Raw genomic sequence first — 4,905 nt, forward strand, 5'->3', positions numbered from 1 at the left:
ACAAATGAAACAGAATCATAGAAATTCTCAATCCCAAACAATGCGGAACTTATTCTACTTTGGAAGATGCATCTGCAGTGTCCTCCATAATGTTTGGAACAAAGACACCTTTTTCCTTGAACAAGCAATTCCAGTGTGATCAAAGTTGCATTGCAGACTTTCATTTAAGGTGATTTGCTCACGTTTCAATCACACCATGTAGAAATTTACTTTTTTTTATGTAACAACCACCCTTTTAGGGAACCACAATGTTTGGGACAATTGGTGGATTGGATTCCTTGGATGGGTTTCATTGCTTCATCAGATACCTTGGTTTGCTCAACATTGTTCAAAATGAGGACAAGAGCAGTGCCAATGAAAGTCAAAGAAGCCATTATGAGGCAGAAAAACAAGAATAACACCATTGGTAAAATCTTAGGATGACGTAAATCAACTGTCTGGAATATCATTAAGCAGAAAGAACACACAGGTGAGCTCAGTAATCACAAAGGGTCTGGTAAGCCAAGGAAGACCGTCACTGTAATGACAGAAGAATCCTCACCATGGCAAAGAAAAAGTCCCCAACACCTGTCTGACAGATCAGAAACAGTCTTCAGGAGGCAGGTGTGGATGTGTCAATGATGACTATCAGCAGAAGACTTCATGAACAGAACTAAGAGGACACACTGCGATACAAACCACAAAAACAGAATGGCCAGATTACAGTTTGTGAAAATAGACTTAAAAAAGCCTGCAGAATTCTGGGAGAAAGGTCTTGTGGACGGACAAGTCAAAGATCATCAATCAGCGTGATGGAAAGAGCAAAGCGTGGAGACAAAAATGAACTGCGCAAAATCCAAAGCAGACCACATCTGTTAAACATGGTGGTGGGGTGTTAAGAGTTGGGCATTTATTGCTGGCCTCAGGTACTAGCACACTTCTCTTCATTGCTAATGTATCTGCTGACAGTACATTGGTACATATGTACATATCTGGTACATTGAATTCTGAGGTGTGTTGAAACATCTGATCTGCTCCAGTTCCACTAAATGCCCCCAAACTAGAGGAGCTGAAGACGGCTGCATTAGAGGCTTGGCTGTGCATCACCGGAGAAGATCCTCTGCACCTGCTGATGTCTGTGAATCGCAGTCTCCAGTCATTGCATGCAAAGAATATGTGACAAAGTCCTAAATATGACGGCTTTAATAGACCTGCTATTGCTACAGTGGTGTGAAAAACTATTTGCCCCCTTCCTGATTTCTTATTCTTTTGCATGTTTGTCACACAATGTTTCTGATCATCAAACACATTTAACCATTAGTCAAATATAACACAAGTAAACACAAAATGCAGATTTTAAATGATGGTTTTTATTATTTAGGGAGAAAAAATCCAAACCTACATGGCCCTGTGTGAAAAAGTAATTGCCCCTTGTTAAAAATAACCTAACTGTGGTGTATCACACCCAAGTTCAATTTCCGTAGCCACCCCCAGGCCTGATTACTGCCACACCTGTTTCAATCAAGAAATCACTTAAATAGGAGCTGCCTGACACAGAGAAGTAGACCAAAAGCACCTCAAAAGCTAGACATCATGCCAAGATCCAAAGAAATTCAGGAATAAATGAGAACAGAAGTAATTGAGATCTATCAGTCTGGTAAAGGTTATAAAGCCATTTCTAAAGCTTTGGGACTCCAGCGAACCACAGTGAGAGCCATTATCCACAAATGGCAAAAACATGGAACAGTGGTGAACCTTCCCAGGAGTGGCTGGCCACCAAAATTACCCCAAGAGCGCAGAGACGACTCATCCAAGAGGTCACAAAAGACCCCAGGACAACGTCTAAAGAACTGCAGGCCTCACTTGCCTCAATTAAGGTCAGTGTTCACGACTCCACCATAAGAAAGAGACTGGGCAAAAACGGCCTGCATGGCAGATTTCCAAGACGCAAACCACTATTAAGCAAAAAGAACATTAGGGCTCGTCTCAATTTTGCTAAGAAACATCTCAATTATTGCCAAGACTTTTGGGAAAATACCTTGTGGACTGATGAGACAAAAGTTGAACTTTTGGAAGGCAAATGTCCCGCTACATCTGGCGTAAAAGGAACACAGCATTTCAGAAAAAGAACATCATACCAACAGTAAAATATGGTGGTGGTAGTGTGATGGTCTGGGGTTGTTTTGCTGCTTCAGGACCTGGAAGGCTTGCTGTGATAGATGGAACCATGAATTCTACTGTCTACCAAAAATCCTGAAGGAGAATGTCCGCCATCTGTTTGTCAACTCAAGCTGAAGCGATCTTGGGTGCTGCAACAGGACAATGACCCAAAACACACCAGCAAATCCACCTCTGAATGACTGAAGAAAAACAAAATGAAGACTTTGGAGTGGCCTAGTCAAAGTCCTGACCTGAATCCAATTGAGATGCTATGGCATGACCTTAAAAAGGCGGTTCATGCTAGAAAACCCTCAAATAAAGCTGAATTACAACACTTCTACAAAGATGAGTGGGCCAAAATTCCTCCAGAGCGCTGTAAAAGACTCATTGCAAGTTATCGCAAACGCTTGATTGCAGTTATTGCTGCTAAGGGTGGCCCAACCAGTTATTAGGTTCAGGGGGCAATTACTTTTTCACACAGGGCCATGTAGGTTTGGATTTTTTTCTCCCTAAATAATAAAAACCATCATTTAAAAACTGCATTTTGTGTTTACTTGTGTTATATTTGACTAATGGTTAAATGTGTTTGATGATCAGAAACATTTTGTGTGACAAACATGCAAAAGAATAAGAAATCAGGAAGGGGGCAAATAGTTTTTCACACCACGGTACATGCAGATACTCTTAAATGAAAGTCTGCAATGTTCACCTTAATCATGCATGAATTGTTTGATTTGTAATTTTAAACTCTGGAAAAGACCGGTAAATCAAAGAAAAATGTGTGTTTGTCCCAAACATTATGGAAGACCACATAATATTATAACAAACAAATTCACCCAATAATTACTAAAAAGAAAGAAAAGTTCTGACTTGGTTAATGATAAAAGAGTAGTTCTAGTCAGTGTGGCACAATAAAGGCATACTGCAGTTGGTATAATGGAGCCCCAGTCACATTTCTAGCATTTCTACACACATCTACTAAATAATTTGTTTCTTGAAAGTCCTCAGTTTTAGTGAGAGAGGATGTGCAGCATTGTTCATAATGGCACTCAGTTCTGTTTTCATTCTCTCCTCCTCTACTAACTCCAGGGGGTCCAGAGTGTGTCCATTAACTGAGCTCCCCTTTTCATTAGATTGTTGAGTCTTGAAATAATGTTACATGCCAGATCACCACAGCACACAAAAATCTGACTGGCCATTGCAGAGGTGTAGAAGATGTGAAGGATGTCGTGGCTTGGAGAGCACTTCCTAATGAAAGCCTAAAGATCATTGTGAAAAGGTGTACAAGGAGAAGGATCTGTCAACCTTCTGTTTGTAAAAACATAAGGTGCAGACAAAACAATCTTTATAAAATAAAAATAATTATTTTACACAAAATGCTCTTCAACAAAAAAGATAAAAAGAGTGCAGGAGTTGTCCTATTAGAAGTAGAGAGTATAGAAATTAGTCACAGTACAGAAATCCAGAGGAAGGTCAGAGATCCAGTAAATCCACAAATAAAATAATCATCATAACAGGAACTTGCCAACACCACCGCATATAATGTACTGCAAGGGACTGTGGGGTTAAACCTGCCTTTTCAGGTGTCATTTCACCCAATTTTCTCCTTCTCATGGCTGAGGGCAGTCCCTGACGGTGATGGGCAGATGGCCCTGCCTCTTGGGGAATCCACCCACAAAATACATAGAACATAGTAGAAGATACACTACATAGAAACTAAATGATCAACAAACAGAAAAAAATGAAAATGAACGAAAAAGGCATAAAAGAGGAATTTGGAAAAACATTACACCGACATTGCAGCACTTGGAAGTGAATAAAAAGTGCACAAAAAAGCCCGAGGGATCGAAGAGCAGGGATTGGGGTTCCCCGTGGAACACTGAATGCCGCGGTTATTGGACGTAATAACAGGTACCAGTACTCAAGGTGGGTCCCCCATGAAGTTTGAGCACTGCGATACACTGGCATTCACGTGAAGAGCATGTGGGGACCCCCTGTGAAAGTTTGAGTGCCACAATAAATTACCATTCAGTCGACGAGAGTGTGGATCTCCCGTGTAACTCTGAGCGATGCTAGTACAGGTGCCAGTACTCTTGGCAGAAACTGGAAGAGGTGCCCGCATCAGGGAGTTACCGACCGGACCACTTCAAGCACTACATTGCCCCAAATCTAAAGTAATTTCAATGACGCGCTGTTAGACATGAGACTTCTTGCGTGTTTGGCATAAAGATGATGTTTCTTGGCCTAACCCGATACGTGCAACTATTTCTGAATGGTTTCCTTTGCTTCCATTTCCGTTGCCCTCCACCACGACCACCCTTTCCTAACCAACAAACCCTGTGACTTTGCGCTTAAACGCTGCAGCACTCGACAACCGTAGGCAGGCTGCGTGAAGGAGCGTCGGAGCTCACTTGAGCTTTTGTGGTGCTTGACGCCAATTTTCCTGTCGTCAGAATTTTAGAGGACGGCTTGCAAATAAGTTCGAAAATGTCACATCAAACGCGGGTGTCGGGTGGAATTCATTATGCGATGCGCATGAGTTGACCCCCTTTGGAGACTGTCTGTCCACTCCTATTCACCGTAGCAGCCCATTCATCGAAGTAACAAGGAACCCCTGTAATGTTCCAGGAATGTGGTGCCCTTTAGTGACATTTGCTCAAGGATGATGCGCGTGGCCGATGGACGTTGCCGTAGCAACCATGCGCAGTAAGTAACCCCCCTTCGCCTTCTCCCCGCGTTCCATCTCACATCGCCCCCGCCCTTGAA

This window comes from Polypterus senegalus, chromosome 10 (assembly GCF_016835505.1).
Source record: "Polypterus senegalus isolate Bchr_013 chromosome 10, ASM1683550v1, whole genome shotgun sequence".
Taxonomy (NCBI): domain Eukaryota; kingdom Metazoa; phylum Chordata; class Cladistia; order Polypteriformes; family Polypteridae; genus Polypterus; species Polypterus senegalus.